Genomic DNA, 17,969 nt, shown 5'->3' with positions numbered 1-17,969 from the left:
AGGGGTTTAGGGGAATGAAGTGATAAAAAGAATCCAAAAGAATGGTAGGAAAAAAACTATAGAACCTAAGACACACAGGGAAAAGTTAAACAGAAATATGGCTAATTATATTAAATATAAATGAAATAAATTATCCAGGTAAAAGACAAAGACTGTCAGAGACTGGATTAAAAAAGAAATCCAAATGAATTAGAGTAACCAAAACAGTTTTAAAAAATAAAAATAAAGCTGGAGGAATAACACTAATTTTAAGACTATTATTACAAAGCTAGTTATTAAAATAGTGTGATATTGGCAAAGGGATAACAGATCAAAAGAACAGAATGAAGAATAAAGAAATAGATCCACACAAATAATAGCCAATTTATTTTTGACACCGGTACAAAGGAAAAAGGATAGTTTTTCTTTTTCTTTTTTTTACAAATGGTTTTGGAAAATTTGGACATCCATTTGCAAAATCATGAACTTCAACTTAAACCTCACACCTTATATAAAAAAAAAAGTGTACCAATAAAACAAATTAAACAATGGGCAAAAAATATTAAGACGCTTAACAAAAAATATATAAATAAGCATGAAAAGATGCACATTATTTTTAGTCATTAGGGAAGTTTAATTAAAATAAAAATAAGATACACTACAGATCAATTAAAATGGCTAAAATTAAAAAAAAAAAGCAAGCTGACAGTAAGTTGAGAAGGATTCAGAGTAACATAAATTACGTAATTCACCCCTGGTGGGAATGCAACATGATATAGTAAGTCACCTTAGAAAACAGTTTGGCAGTTTCTTATAAAGTTAAAATTATATTTTTCATGTGACCTAGCAATCCCACTTATAGCTACTTATCCTAGAAAAACAAAAACTTACATTCATAAAAGACTATACAGATAATTTATAGAAGCTCTATTCATATTCAAAGAATGTTAAGCAAATGGATAATTGTGGTCCATCTATACAATGGAATACTATCCTATCTAATAGAGGGAATATGCTAATTAACTGCCCCGCCCTCAAAGATGGCAACGCCCACAGCCAATAAGGAGGGAATATGCTAAATGACTGCCACGCCCTTAAAGATTGCTGGGGCAGCAGGCACATCGCGTGCCTGCCTTCGGAGTCCCCCAGTCCCCTCAGCCCCCCAGGGCCAGCCCGAGGCGCAGGCAAGCCTCAGATGGCAGCTGCCCGAGGTTCAGGTAACCAGGGCCGGCCAAGGCTTGCGCTGCCAGCAGTGGCAGCAGCAGAGGTGTGATGGGGCGTCGCCTTCCCGATTGCCGGGTCACCTCCTGCCTGAGGGCTCCCGGACTGTGAGAGGGGGCAGGCTGGGCTGAGGGACCCCCCCCCCACTCCAGTGCATGAATTTTCATGCACCAGGCCTCTAGTTTAGCAATAAAAAGGAACTAATCATTGATACAACTTTAATGAATCTTAAAAGCAATATGCTGAGTGAAGGAGGCAATAATGTTGACAAATAGGGGTGGGAGACTCGGTGTGACTACCTACCAAGGGTTCTGTGTCCTGGTTGTGATGTGGTCACTTGAATCTATGTGTGTGTTAAATTTCATAGAACTGAAAATACAAAGAGATATCAATTTTACTGTATATTAATTGTAAAAATTAAATTTAAATAGGATAACATGAACAACTTTATGCCAGTAAATTTGAAATTTCTAGAGGAAAGACTTACCAAAACTGACACAAAAAATGAAAACCCTAGAGTCCCATACCCAGTTCAATCAGTACTGTAACTGGGTATCACTTTATAACCTGTTCTATCCTAATGTCTTTTTACTGTACAGCTTAACACTTCCAAAAAGTTACAAACTTTGTAAATGTTAAGCAAATGAGTATTGAACATACTCCTCCACCCCATCCCATGCCTTTACACTGCACTCCAATACTGCTTGCTGGGGGAACTCCTATTCATCCTTCAAGAATTAGTTTCACATCCAAAATGAAGCCTTTGCACACCTCTCCAAAATGAGTCAAGCACTTCCACATATTTATTGTATAATCACATGTAATTTATTTATACACTTCTCTCTCAGCAGATAACTCAAGGACCTGGACCCTGACTTATTTCCCTTGATATACACCCTGTATTTATGCTAATGCCTAGCATGGTGTTTCATAAATGTTTGAAGAACTGAATTATCAAGACAGTAGTAAACAATATTTTGGCAAAAATTAACCTTGCTTGCATATAGACCTCCTGTTCAAAATTAAGAAAAGCAGTTTAGCCCTAGCTGGTATGGCTCAGTGGATAGAGCATCGACCTGTGGACTGAAGGGTCCCAGGTTTGATTACAGTCAAGGCCACATGCCTGGGTTGCAGGCTCGATACCCAGTAGAGGGCGTGCAGGAAGCAGTCAATCGATGATTCTCTCTCATCATTGATGTTTCTATCTCTCTCTCCCCTCTACTTTCTTCTCTGAAATCAATAAAAATATATTTTAAAAAAGAGAAAAGTTTAGCTGTACAATGGATACTTGATCTGCAACTGATGTTAAAGATGCTCTTCAGTCTTACATATAAATGTTTTCACATCCATAATTAACACCAGAGGTAAAAGTCATACTACCACTTCCCAAACAGATGTGAAAATAGTTAATATGTATGAGATGCTTCTTTGAAGCCATATGGCTCCATTTGCCCTTTTATGTGGCTGTATGATGTATCCATGTAATGAGCACAGTGTCCAACAATCCTTGATAAAGCTACAGAAACAATTCAGTACTGTTACTGAAAGGCATTAACCTTGGAACCATTAACAACAAATGACCTTGGATCTGTCATTTCACCCATCTGATTACAGTGAAGAAACTGCAAAATATAAGTAATACTACTCTCTCCTATTTCCTCCTTTACTGTCCAGAGGTAGATTACAAAAGAGACAACCATACTTCTGCAGATGATGGATAAGCAATAACTAAAAGGGCGTGTTGTCCTAGACTTGCCAACAAAAAGTAGGCTGGAACCAAGGGCAGCAAACATTGGCTGGCTTCTAAATATAAAGGTATGTGAATGCTTATGATGAGTCAGTCCCTGCTTCTTGGGATTTATATTGATCACTTTTAAACCTAACAAGTCCAAGACCTAGGTAATATTCTTCCCATTTCACAAAAGGCAAATCGGAGTAATTGCTACAATGTCACAGAGAGGTGATTTAAAAGTATTATGTCTAGATTCACAGTCTATTCATTTTGCTCTACAGCAAACATTTATGTCCTATTTGGCTCAACAGTACGTTTTATTCCAATTTTAAAAACTGAGGTAAAATCCACATAACATAAAATTCATCATTTTAAAGTGCACAATTCAGTGGTTTTTAGTATATTCACAATGTGCAATCACCACCACTATCTGATTCCAGAACATTTCCATCACCCCCCAAAATAACCCAATACCACACAGCAGTCATTCCTCACACTCCCAACAACCACTAATCCTATGAATTTGCCTATCCTGGATCAGTTATTAGGTTAAATTTTGTGCTAAAATGTTTTGTAATAGCCCGGCCTGTGTGTCTCAGTGGCTGAGCGTTGACCTATGAACCAGGAGGTCACGGTTCAATTCCCAGTCAGAGCATATGCTTGGGCTGTGGGCTCAATTCCCAGTGTGGGGCATGCAGGAGGCAGCCGATCAATGATTCTCTCATTGTTGATGCTTCTATCTCTCTCTCTCTCCCTTTCTCTCTGAAACCAATAAAAAAAATACTTAAAAAATGTTTTGTAATAAATTATTTTTAATCGTGACTTAGTTGCTGACACTAAAAAAAATTTAACCTTCAGTTTCTCAAAAGAAAAAGAGAAGGTAGGTAGGTTTGTCTGGTAACAATAATTCTGCATTCCTGCACTGACAATATCACTGTGTGTGTACCCAGCAATGGGCTCTAAAACCCATTCACTGGAGATGACAGAGGTAAATCTGGACAACTCTGTTAATTTAGCTTACTGGCCCAACTCCTGTGGTTATTTGAGTTAGCAATCCCTGCTCTATACTGAATATAGAATTATCACATGCAATGGCAAACACATTTAAGTTCTCAATTTAAGACTATTTGCTCTTTGATTTAGTTTCCATTACTAGTCCAATTAGAACTTCAAAAAAACATCTTGGATCAGTTTACAATATGCCTTTTGTCAATTAAGAAATACAGAACTGACCATGGATTTACAGAAAAATTCTAATGGTCAAGACCTCTTCTCTGTATCTAACAGCACTCTGCTTACCTCTTCCATTGAGCATTGCCATTGTACTGTTTACACATCCATCTAGCTACACAAAGCTCCAAGGACAGAAAACGGTATCCCCAGGAGTCTCTACCACTGTCATGTAGATGATCCAGAAATACTTGTTGAAAGAATAACACTGTGACAAGTGATAAATCAAGCAAATGTTGCAATATTTAAAAAGTTAAGAGGGGAAACTATTATTTGGACAATACAAATTATAACACTGAAAATGGAGTTCATTAATGAAATCAGAGGTCCATGAACTCCTTCAAAGTATATACCAAGCCCTAGCCAGTTTGGCTCAGTGGATAGAGCATTGGCCTGTGAACCAAAGGGTCCCAGGTTCGATTCCAGTCAAGGGCTTGTACCTTGGTTGCAGGCTCCTCCCTGGCCTGGGCCCTGGTTGGGGCTTGTGCAGGGGGCTACCAATCGATGTGCTTCTCTCACATCGATGTTTCTCTCTGTCTTTCCCTCTCTCTTCCAATCTCCCTAAAAATCAATGGAAAAATATCCTCGGGTGAGGATTAAAAAAAGAAAAGTATATACCAAAAAGCAGGTGCATGTACATTTTTTTTTTTGGAAGAAAAACTCGAGAGCTTTTATTACAGACTCAGAGGAAATCTGTAAACTACAAAAGATTTAAGAATCACTGAGTTAGACAAAAGGAAATGTACATTTTAAACACTGTTTAATATTTATTTTAAAAGATTAACTTGACAATTTACACAAATATTAAACAATTAAATTTCTCAAACTAAGTATACCCTATTCTTTCCTAAAGGCAGAGAAGATGACAATGTATCCTAGGCTTCAATTTATGTTCCAGCATGAGCCCCAAGCTTGATGAATGATTAACAAAATGTCAGCCTCAGAAAAGATACAGTGGCATTCAGAATCAATCAGGTGAGGACATCGGTTTACACAAGGAAACTTAATTTTTGCTTTACATTACTGCTTAAAAAATAAGAACTTGATTTTCTTCTTAAGTGTCCAAACTTAAATCATTTAGTGTCTTACATTTTTTAAATTGATGAGAGAAAAAGAGAAACACTGATTTGTTGTTTCACTTATTTATGCACTCATTGGTTGCTTCTTGTATGTGCTCTGACCAGGGATGGAACCTGAAACCTTTCGGTATCCGGATGATGCTTTAACTAAATGAGCACCCAGCCAGGGCTTACATTTTTAAGTATATCCCTTGAATTATATGTGGAAAGAGAATTTCTTGAGGGCCAGAGAGATACTTTAAAATGGTCTTTTTTGAACTTGTAAGTCACAATTATTTTAAGATTGGTCAGTGACCTCTTGAATCTTAAAACTGTTAAAATACCATTACTGAACTTTCTAAATTAGTGCTTACAGCCTTTTAAAAAGTCAAAATACAAAGAGAACATAGTATTTGTGTGGCACACTGGGATAAATGATCAAAACTTTCAGACCTAAGATCACTGACTTAGATGCCCTGTATCCCGCACAAATGGCCAGAAGACTGAGGGAACCAGTATCTCCACACATCTGTTATTCTTCCTGATATAGCACACTAGCTCAAAATTACTGGTTTAAATCACCTAGAGAGATCACAGGCTAGTCAAAACCCACACAGGTTTCAAATTACCCACACACGTTGAAAAAATTATTTCATAACTCCCCTTATTTCAAGTATAGTCCAGACATGACACTAATAAGCAACCATCTCTTCTGGGAGATCATATATTTGGAGGTAACTGGCACAAAAAAACCCACAAAAACAACAAACACAAACTAAACCTTTTATCCCTAGCTTGGAAGAATAAGCCAAAAGAATAAGTTAGTGGTAAAAATGAATGTTAACATTAAATCAAATTATCTTTTTCCTCCACTTTATAATGGTTCTCTTTTCTTGTCTCAACTTAAGGTGGTAATCATGGCCAACATTCTCTTTCATCTATCAAACTAATGCAATATAAATAGTGGTGTTTTTGTTTTTTAAATGGGGGAAAACAGGTAAAAATGGTTAACAATTAGCTCCTTGACAGTTCCCCAACCCACTCTGATCTTCAAATCTCAAGACCAAGTGCACAGAGAAACAACCTGTTCAAAGCCAGAGTATAGGTTTTTTCCTTCTTCTGGTCCTGCAAAGGAGCTGAATTCAGAATATAAGCATTCACAGTAAGGCCTGGTAACTCATTAATTTACTGCTTGTGTAAAATTGCAGGATTTTTAAGACATTATAATCCTAACATATCACTGAGGATTCTGTTTTTATTCTCATGTACAAAATTTACAACATTCTTATTTTAAGAGGCAAAACACTCAAGCATTTCTATAAAATGAACCAGCATGTATAGAGTAACAAATAACATTTGAGCCCTCTGTGAATTTTATTTCTCCACCTTTAAACCAGAAAAGGATCAAAGAGCCAATGTAACATAAATAACATAGAAACAGTGGTAAGTCTTCCAATGAAGGGAAGTATTGTAAGGAAACCCAAGCAGTTAGATATGAATTAATACAGTTCTAACTCAAACACTTGACAAAAGTCTAAAGTCCAGTAATGTCTCCAATTATCTATATATATAAAAGCCTAAGTGACCAGCTAAACGTTCGACCATCTGACCAGTAGCTATGATGTGCACTGACCACCAGGGGGCAGACGCTCAACACAGGAGCTGCCGAGCTTCTGTGACTTGGCAGCTGCAGTTCTCGGGTGACGCACCTGGAACCAGAGAGGTGGGAGTCCGATTCCGGGGTGCATCACCCAAGAACCGCCCTCTCACAATCCAGGACCCCTCAGGGGATGTTGGAGAGCTGGTTTTGGGCCAATCCCCACAGGCCAGGCTGAGGCACCACACCGGTGCACGAATCTGTGCACCAGGCCTCTAGTCCTATATAATAAAAGGGTAATATGCAAATTGACCAAATGTTGGAAGGACCGGTTGCTATGATGCGCACTGACCACCAGGAGGCAGACGCTCAATGCAGGAGCTGCCCCCAGCTCGCAGCCCCCGATTGGGGTCTACCGGCCAACCTCTTGATCCCTTCCCTTGGAGGGCAGTCTCCAATTGCCCGATGGCGACTGGGGAACTGGGGGTGGGTAGCGGTGGACTCTGGTGGCACCAGGCCAAGGCCCCTGCCATGCCAATCACCCCCCACACAGAGGGCGACCTGTGGCAGGGGACGGGGCCGGCAAGTGGGCGGGCACAGGCAACCCCTCAGTCCTTCCCCACCAGGCCAGCAGGCTCCGATTGCCCAATGGCAATCGGGGAACCGGGGCTGGGTAGTGGTGAGGGGCAGGGCCAGCTGCTGGGGAAGATGGCCCTGATCGCAGGCCAGGCCTAGGGACCATACCCCTGCATGTATTTCGTGCACTCGGGTGGGGAGAGGAGGGGGTGTCCCTCAACCTGGCCTGTGCCCTCACAGACCGGAAACCCTCAAGGGATGTGCGAATGACGGCGGGGAGCGGACCTAAGCCACAGTCTGGCCTCCCTCTGCAGGAGGCTACCTGCAGGCCAATCGGGGGATGTCGCCAGCCAGTGAAGAGGCCGGCCCCACCCCCCAATCACTGTCCCCTCCCTCTGCCTGCTGGCACCCACCTTGGCTGGCCTGGCACCACCCGCTCGCCGGCCCCGCCCCCCAATCATTCCACCGTTAGGTTGATTTGCATATTAGGCTTTTATTATATAGTTTATTATATAGGACGATAGGCAAAGATATCATGTATATATTTTTATACAGGCAACAAAAACAAAATAAAGTCACAACTGACACTTTATTCCAATGGCCACAACTTTCTGGAACTAAAAGAAAACTTCATTTGAGACCTAGAGTAACTTAAAGTATAACCCAGCATTTATATATGTAATAATTATTGCTATCATTTAAATGCCTCTAATAGCCTGGCCTGGTATGAGATGCACACTCCCATTTTAGAAATAAACATGTCCAGAGGTTAAACCTGCCAAGTCACAGGACTACTAAGTGGCTGAGGCCAGATCTGAACCCCTCTGTTTAGGAAGAAAAATTGCAAGGCAGATGGCTATTTGTTTTCATGCTACATAGTCATAAATACACAGAACATATTAACTACTTTAAACTACTGATAGAGACAGGTTCCTTCTCTAAGGAGTGTATTATTTAAGAATACAAAGCAAATTAGCGCGTTACCTAAGAGAACAGGGCATACAGAAGATGTCAATGCAGGATAAAGTTCTTCAAACATATCCCTAACATACAATGCATAAGTAATTCCCAAACTATAAATCAAAGGACCCTGAGAAATAAGACCTCTCATCCAGGTTCACAAGTCTATAAGGTAAGCAAACTTTGAATTTTCCCCAAGTCTGAGATGGAATTCACTTCTCTACCTAGAAGCAAGAGAATCCTATATTCATGAAGACTCAAGAACCACTCTCACAATTTGCACTGTATATGAGTAACTGAGGCATCTACACCGAGCTTGAGTTACATACAAACCCACCTATCAACAGCAGCAATTTAGTACCTCACCCATTAAGCAGGCCAGACCAGAAACAGGAAGTACAGGTCAAAAGGCCTCATTAAAAAATAAGAACTACTGGCAGCAGAAAATGAAAATAAAGAATAAAAAGTAGTAGCACTGACAATGAACACATTGATTTCACTGACAGAAAAGGGAAAGAACTCATATTAGTCAGGTGCCCAGAATTTCATAAATTATCTCCTTTAATCCTCACAGTAACCCTGAGATAAATTTATCTGCTGCTTTAGTTATTAATCCTCACAAGTACTACTAACCCCCTTTTACAGGTTAATAATTAAGTTGTTCAAGGTAGTTATCTAAATTGTTTAGACAAAAATCTAGGCTTGAGAGATGTTAAGTAACGGTTCCCAGACTTGGTCTGTCTCATTCCAACAATCCTGTTGCCCCTGCCCCTTGCCCCCCCGCCCCCCCCCCCCGCCCCACCGACAAGCAATGTTAAAGAGTGAGAAAGTCTGAACTCCCCACCCCCAAATTTCTGTAGCTGTTTCAGAAACTATACAATTGAATTTTCCCCAAGTCTGAGGAAAGCCAATAGAAATTTTCATAAGAAAACATCTCAGAAAGCTACTAAATTGTAGAATGATACATGTATCATTACAAAATGTCCTCAGTTGTAAGCTTGAGGATAGAGACAATCTAGAGATCCTTAGCACAGCATCTATCTGAAATGTAGTAGACACTGAGGGTCTATTGAATGAGTAACATCTTTTGACTGGTTATAAATTCAATAGCCCAAAATGACTATTTTGTACTTTATAATATGCTATGGTTCATTTCTTTAGAAAAATAATTTACTATTCATTTTTAACAGGGTTGCTTTCCTAAATTTTGTAGAACATTAATGAAATAACTAAAACTGAGAAATGCCGAAACCGGTTTGGCTCAGTGGATAGAGCATCGGCCTGCGGACTGAAAGGTCCCGGGTTCGATTCCGGTCAAGGGCATGTACCTTGGTTGCCGGCACATCCCCAGTAGGGGGTGTGCAAGAGGCAGCTGATCGATGTTTCTCTCTCATCGATGTTTCTAACTCTCTATCCCTCTCTCTTCCTCTCTGTAAAAAGTCAATAAAATATATTTTTAAAAAAATAAAAATAAAAAAAATAAAACAGAAATGCCTGTTACTGTATCAGTCATAAATTCAGAAAAAATTTTAGTGTTCACTTTTTCAAGCAGATTAAAATGTTTCAGCTAATAAAAACCTGTCAGAAAAATCCACAAAATCAAAAAGTGTGAAAAGAAAAAACAGTGGCCAATATAAAGGTATTTAAAGATATTTCTAAGTATACCCTGGTATTGAACCCTAAAACACTCATTTCAGATAACACAATTATTTTCTATGCAAGAAAACACTATTATTGCTAATGTAAAAAAAGCTTGCCCACCATAGTAACTGTTGCTAAGTAGGTTTCTTATGTCTATGACACAGAATTTGTAGAAACCAGTGAAATGCCACTCCTAGCATGACACTGTGAATTCATTTACCTAAAACTTTTAAAGACTTAATCCTTGATTTCTACAATATGAAAAAAAAAAAGTTTGGTCAACAACTAAGTCTGCTGATTCTCTACCCTGGAGCACACCAAATATTTAAGAAAAACTGCCAATGACTTATAACCCAATGTAAATATATGCTTTGTTACAATGACAGCAGTTCCTTAATAATCCTAGAGCCGTGGTCGGCAAACTGCGGCTCGCAAGCCACATGCGGCTCTTTGGCCCCTTGAGTGTGGCTCTTCCACAAAATACCACGGCCTGGGCGAGTCTATTTTGAAGAAGTGGCGTTAGAAGAAGTTTACGTTTAAAAAATTTTGCTCTCAAAAGAAATTTCAATCGTTGTACTGTTGATATTTGGCTCTGTTGACTAATGAGTTTGCCGACCACTGTCCTAGAGGAATTTCTTCATTTGAAAAGCCAGGTGGCCTAGATTTCTATTAAGAAACAATTAAATGATATTCTACTTTTGAAATTATCCACCTTAAGAGTTCAAAGTAATTTAGGTGTATAAACACACTAATACTCTTGTGAAATGAGCTTGGTCCAGGTCACCCAATGAATTATGTTAGACCAAGGATCAAATTCAGTTTGTCACTTTAAATCAAGTATCATAAGCATTATTACCTTAAAATTCTAAGCCCTTACCTAATCCAATGCCAAATCATATCAGTTCTCAATTTTTGAACTTATACACCTTGTACTTTAATTTATGCAAATGTCATATAGTTGTCAAAATAATAATCATAAATGTAACAGTTAACATCTTTTTGGCACTTATTGTGTTAAGTATTATGCTAAACTAGAGGCACCGGTGGGGTCCCTTGGCCTGGCCTGCGCCCTCTCACAATCTGGGACCCCTTGGGGGATGTCGGAGGCCTGGTGCACGGATTTGGCCCGATCCCTGCAGGCCACGCCGAGAGACCCCACCGGTGCACAAATCCGAGCACCGGGCCTCTAGTATGCATATAAGATCTTTGGTTAATCTCTTCCCACCCTCCCCACTGAGATTCATCAGTCTGTTCCACGTTTCCATACCTGTGTGTTAGCATCCGCCCCCTGGTGGTCAGTGTGTGTCATAGCTATGGGTCGACCGGTCGCTTAGGCTTTTATATATATATATTATATATATGTATATATATATATATATAGATGTGTTACATGCATAATCTCAATACTCACAATGACCACGCGAGGAAACTGAGGCACAAAGATAACCTTTCCAAGGTAAAATCTAGAAAAAGGACAATGCAGGGAGGGGTGCACAGGGATATATAGTAAGTCTTCACTTAATGTTGTCTATAGCTATAAGGAAACCAATTTTACCGCAGGCTAATCAACATAAACAAGAGTTAAGTTCCTATGGCATCGCATCAAGCTTCTAACAAAAAAAAACACACACATTATTCAAGGATGTGGTGTAGTTCAAAAGCCATGAATCTCCACTGCCTGGACCAGGATCCTAGGCCAGCTCGAGGGCTAAGATACTTGGTTGAACCATTTAACCTTCATGTGGCCCAATTTCCTTTCTTCTAAAGTCAAAAGTCCAACAAATAATCTCAAAAGTTACTCATACCCCGAAATGTTCTGATTTTGTAATCATCTCTGTAATTAGGTAACTAACTCAAAAAAAGAAAACAAAATTCCTCCATCCTCTGAAGTCTCCTTCAGGAGTCATTTTATGAATCTAATCACTAGGATACTGTTGGAAGAACAAAAAACAGTACTTTTTCTTAAAAGCTAGAAGTTCATTCTGCAAGTATTGATCCCCAAATCTGACTCTTCACCTCAAATAACAATGACAGGGAGAAACGACCTTACAACATCTTTGGATTAGGATGGGAGGAGTGAAAGGACAGACCACTGTACGTATAGGTGGCTATCAATTCATAAAAACAATCACCCATTTCTATCTCCTCTAAAAAATAGGAAATTAAGTCTTTAAAAGGTTGTCACATAAACTCATTGCTTTATTCAGCCAATAAAAATTAATGAAGAAATTGTGTCCTTTACCCAAGAAGTTTATTATAGGCATGGAAGAATCATCAATTTATAGAAATCCTACTAAAATGGCCTGTAGCTCTAGAATCTACATTTAACCAAGCTGGTCATGTAGTCCCTTCAAATTGCATATAAAGCCAGTAACAAGACACTTAAACATTAAGAAAAAAGCATAAAGCCCTAGCCGGTTTGGCTCAGTGGATAGACCGTTGGCCTGAGGACCAAAGGGTCCTGGGTTTGATTTCGGTCAAGGACAACTACCTCGGTTGCAGACTCCTCCCTGGCCTGGGCCCTGGTCAAGGCACATGCAGGAGGCAACCAATTGATGTGTTTCCCTCACATTGAAATTTCTGTCTTTCCTGCTCTCTAAAAAAAAAAAAAATCAATGGAAAAATATCCTCTGGTGAGGATTAAGAAAGAAAGAAAAAAGGAAAGGAAGGAAGGAAGGCAGGAAGGAAGGCAGGCAGGCATAGGTTCCACTCAACCCATCATTTTGTGAAGTCTTCCAGGACCAAATCACTTTACATAATTATCATTGCTGCCTTTGTTATCTAGAAAATAATCCCCACCCAGAAAAACCAGGGTAATCTGCAATAGAATAATTTCCTATCTGCAAAGTCCCTTTGCCACATGTGACTGTGACTGTAATTCAGATTCCAAGGATGAGGTTACGAACATCTTTGGGGGTAGGGGAGTGTCAGTATATTTACTACACCCACTCTCTTGCCTCCCAACTAAAGCTCATAAGTCTCAAAACTTATCATCTAAATTAGGTATAACGAGGCTCTGGGTATAATACATTAACTACAATCCCTGGCGTACAATTCCTTAAAAACAGTTATTTGCTCCCAACATGCAATGGGGGTCAGGGACAGGGCACCAGTTAGACATTCTAGTCCGAACAGGGAAAATATAAAACAGATCCATTGGTCCAAAGCAGTTTTAAAATCTGAGCTAACTCCATTCATTCCATTCCCAAACCAGAGAAAAATCCTCAGTGGCATTCAGCTCTCTGCGCCCTTGGTTCCACCCTTTTTTTTGTGTGTGAAAACCAGTACATTTATACCTGATTAGTTTTACCAGCCTGCTTTCTGCTAGTAGCATTTAGGGGGTTCACAGCCCTCTTTAATTTCCTACTCTCTCTTTCAAGCCAAGCTGTTTCTGCTAGTATAAATCCTCAAGAACCTAGAAGGCTTTACATGAATCTCACAAAGGTTCACTCCACTAGTCAGACTCAGATCCACAAAACAAACCAGGCTACACTTTCAAGACTTTTTTCCGTGGAAATCTCCTCAACCAAATATCCATGTTTATCACATTAAGGTGTCTTTTCCACATAACCACAGGACACAATTCTTAAGCATATTTGCCACTTTGTAACAAGGATCCTTTTTCCTCCAGTCTCCAATGAATGCATATCCCACTTCCACCCGAGCCCTCACTAACAAAGGCATTACATCCATATTTCTAGCAACAGTCTATTCTTCTAAGTCTTTTCTATCATATTCCTCAAAAATGTTCTGGCCCTGGCTGGCTTGGCTTAGTGGATAGAGCATCAGCCTGCGCACTGAAGGGTCCCAAGTTTGATTCTGGTCAAGGGCACATGCCTGGGATGCGGGTTCGATCCCAATGGGGGGCCTGCAAGAGGCAGCCAATCAATGATTCTCTCTCATCGTTGATGTTTCTATCTCTCCCTCTCCCTTCCTCTCTCTCAAAAACAAAAAAAGAAAAAGAAAAAAATTTCTGGCCTCCACTGCCCCTTCCACATTTTTAGGTAACAGTACCCCAACTCCTGGTATCAAAATCTATACTAGTGTGCGATTGCTGCCATAACAAATTACCACAAATGTAGTGGCTTAAAACAACAGAAATGTATTATCTCAGTTTCTGTAGGTCAGAAGTTGAGTGAACTTGGCTGTCTCCTGTTAGGGTCTCACAAGGCCAAAATCAAGGTGTATTCCTTGCCCGAAACTCTGGGGAAGAATCTATTTCAAAGCTCATGTAGAACTGTTAAATTCAGTTCCTTGTGGCTGTACAACTGAGGTTTCCTATTCCTTGCTGGCTGTCAGCCAGAGCTGGTCTTTGCTACTAGAGGCCACCCACATCCCTTCTCATGGGTTACCAATAGCCCCCTCTAGCAACAGCAAATGGGAATCCCTCTCATGATTCAGATCTCCCAATTTTGCTTCTGACCCATCTCTTTTTTAACTCCCAGCTACAGAAAGTTTTCTGCTTTTAGATTGGGCTTACCCACAAAATCCAGGACAATCTATTTTAGCCCTAATTACATCTGCAAAGTCCCCTTTACCATGTTACATATGTAAAGATGCTGGGGATTAGAGAATGAACATCTTATTTGGGGAGGGGCCATTCTGTCTATTACAAACCCAAACCCTATGTAAGGCTTTAAACTCAGTTCCTAAAGAAAATTTCTCCTTTCTCCAAAGGAGTATGTAAAGGTGTATGTTCAGAGACAGAGACAACAGTAAATTCAAAGCCTCACCCTGAAGAGGGTGGCTAGATGACAGGAAAGCTTAAAAATACACTGTGCCAAAGAAAGTGCCACCTGTTTCATCCCCAATAAAAGGCAATTAATGAACCCATTATGCAGAAAATAACACAGTGTGCCCCACTCCCCAATGTGTGCTTCTCTTCTCTACTGTATTCAGTACAAAAGGACATAACCAGGCATACGTTGCCCTAGGGCCGTGGTCGGCAAACTGCGGCTCGCGAGCCACATGCGGCTCTTTGGCCCCTTGAGTGTGGCTCTTCCACAAAATACCACGGCCTGGGCGAGTCTATTTTGAAGAAGTGACGTTAGAAGTTTAAAAAATTTGGCTCTCAAAAGAAATTTCAACCGCTGTACTGTTGACTAATGAGTTTGCCGACCACTGCCCTAGGGTGACCTAACTTTGTAATCGGTTAATAAATCAATCTAAGGAAACTTACAATCCTTGTGTTCCTTTTTCAGGTCATACACCCTCCTCCAACAGAAATGAAAATTCATCTATTTCAAAGTCACAGAAGGACAAACCTTCTGTGGTAAACTGCAGGTAAACTTTAGAAATATGTGTGTGTGTGTGTGTGTGTGTGTGTATTATTGATTTCAGAGAGGAAGGGAGAGGGAGAGATAGAAACATCAATGATGAGAGAATCATTGATCGCCTGCCTCATGCACGCCCCAAACTGGGGATTGAGCCCGCAACACGGGCGTGTGCCCTGACGGGGAATCGAACCGTGACCTCCTGGTTCATTGGTTGCCGCTCAACCACTGAGCCACGCAGGCTGGGCTGCAGGTGAACTTTTTAAAATGATCTGCGGGAGAACTAGTATTGGTCCTGATCTTTCATCCCCAAGGTCCAACCAGCCAGTTAACCCAGAAGACTGACAATGAAACAAAAACACTGCAGCAACTACAAAGGTAATATTCTGAAGCCTTCCCTCCTGTTAAGATTCTTGACTATAAATTTTACTTGGAACCAAATATACCAGCTGGTCCCTTTTAATAATAGTTACAGTAAGATCTACCCAGCACTTACTGGCACTGTGGTAAGCACTTGACACAAATTATCTTGTTTACTCTTCACCATAAACTTATGAGCTAGAGAATATTATCACCCCAATTTAAAGACAGAAAAGCCGAGGTTTACAGAGGTGAGGTCACACGACTAAACGGTGGCGGCACTGTAAACAGCAGTCACACTGATTCAGGCACCCAGGCAGTCTGGTTCCTTACCACGGGCTGTACTGCAACCCCTTGGATGGGAGGAGGTCTCCCAACTAGGAAGAAGAATCTTCCCTTGCTAGCCTTCTTTTCCTCTCCTCTCTTCCCACACACCCTCCTCATAGAACTCGGCAGCTGAAAGGCAATCAAGTCTTCTCAACTTAATCTGCCACCTCCTTTTCAGAACTCTTCCCTTCCCACAATAGCCATAGCCAAGAAGCAACTTCTGACCCTGACTTTGCTTCCCAAAAACAAACTACAGAAGCTCCACCCATCACCTGCCTCGGCTAAAAATGTTCCAACGCCGGGGGAGGAGAGGGGCGGAGAGACGGGGACGAAATAAAAGTCCTACTCTTTCAAAAGGTCACCAGCGAAGAGGTATAGTCTGAGCCAGCCTTTAACTCTCCTTCTGCCTCCTCTTCCACCCAGGCTCCCAACTATCCCTTCACTCCGGCTCCAACCCGGTCTGCCCCACTTTGAGGTCCTCTCCGGCTTCCTCCTCGGCGACCGCGCCCGGGGTTCCCCCCACCTTGCAGCCCAGCCTGCAGGTGCGAAGCCCAGCCTCGCCCACAGGGACCCTGCGAAGGCCCCCCCACCCCAGCTGCTCTGCTCCGCCGCGGGTTCACCCCGCCCTTCCCAGTAGGCACCACTCCCCTAGGCACCGGCCCCAGCATCCCCCTGCGGCCCCACCCCTCAAGCTCCCTCCCCCTGGGTGACCCCCTCCTCCCAAGTTACCCCCTAGTCCCCGCCTCAGTGAAGTCCTCTTTCCCCGAACGAGCTGGACTCCCGAAAGCTAGCTCCCACCTTCACACCAGCCTCGGCTCCCACGTCTCGCCCCCCGCCCCCCGCCCCGGGTTGGGGGGTGGCCCCGGGCCTCCCCGGTGGGTTGCAGGCGCCTCGGCCGGTGTGTGTGTAGAGGGGGGGGGCAGGGGAAGGCGAAGGGCACTCCGGAGTCCGCTGGAAGCACTAGGGGCGGCCGCGCCCGGCTGCCCTATTCCGGGCCAACCTCCACCCCTCAACAGCCTCGCCTGGCGGCTCCCACTGTACCTGTGGTGGAAGCGGCAGCGCTAGCGGCCGCGCTCCCCTCTCCTCACACAGACAATATGGCGGCGGCGGAGGAGGAGACACACGGCTCGGCCGCCAGCCGCAGGGACCAGAGCGAGGCTGCTCCCGCCACTGCCGGAAGCGGAAACCCTCTCTACCAGGAGATGGGGCGGGACGGCTTCAGACCCCGCCCCCAGCGGGATCGCGCCGAGTGCCGCCATGCTGGGATGTGCTATTGTACCCTGGGGTTCATTTCCGGAGTAGGGTGCAAAACGTAAGAAGTTCTCCAGGTGAAGCGTAATGAAGAGACTTGCAATAATTCAGCGCGTTTGATTTCAGTACCTCTAAGAGCTGACGAGAGAGACAACATGAACCTCCCCCCCCCAAGTACCCAATTGGTTTGACCCAAGCTAAGATGGCGGTCCCTAGGTTTCCCGCACTTCACCCGCTGACGGGTCCCGTCAATCTGCAAGCCGACCCGCCTTTCTTGAAAAGAAGCATGCGCGACCTGCGGAGCCGAGGAGCGGAGCATTTTGGAAGTTGAAGTCTCCTGCTCGGGCCCCTCGTCTAGGATTAAGGTTCCAGCAGTACATTTTTGTCTGCTCAAACTTCGAGTCCGGAACTAGCGGACGAAAGTTGGACCCCGGGAGTGGTGTGGCACAGGAGTCGAGGAGGGGGCGATACTAGCCTTCTAGGGACTGGGACCTAATGCCTGCTTCCTATAGGAGTCCTATCTGGAGCTGCCCATCCAGAATAGTGTTTTCTCTGGTCGGTCTGCACCCCCCGCCCCCACCCCACCCCACCCCTGTTCTTGCCCGGGGAACCTCCCCAAAGCAGCCACAGGGCGCTTTCGGCAGTGCAGACCTGATCGTGGCGTCTTCTGGGTTAAAAATCTCCCAAGGCTCTCCTTTGTACACCAAAAATAGCAAATCTCTCCTCTTGACATCCATGTTCCTACATCATTTGGACAACCCATC

General features: G+C 42.5%; 1 protein-coding gene across 1 annotated transcript in view; it reads right to left on the bottom strand.

Annotated features, from left to right (window-relative positions):
- Window positions 1-17,131, bottom strand: part of CSNK2A1 (casein kinase 2 alpha 1) — a 54,761-nt gene extending 37,630 nt beyond the window's left edge. Inside the window, exon 1 of the mRNA XM_079784143.1 lies at window positions 16,996-17,131. The gene's annotated coding sequence lies outside the window, so the exon portion shown is untranslated. The remainder of the gene's footprint in view (window positions 1-16,995) is intronic.
- Between the last annotated feature and the right edge of the window lie 838 nt (window positions 17,132-17,969).

The sequence above is a fragment of the Cnephaeus nilssonii genome (assembly GCF_951640355.1).
Source record: "Cnephaeus nilssonii genome assembly, chromosome: 11".
Taxonomy (NCBI): Eukaryota; Metazoa; Chordata; class Mammalia; order Chiroptera; family Vespertilionidae; genus Cnephaeus; species Cnephaeus nilssonii.
Note: the sequence above shows the minus strand (reverse complement) of the source record. Positions and strands in the feature narration are given on the sequence as shown.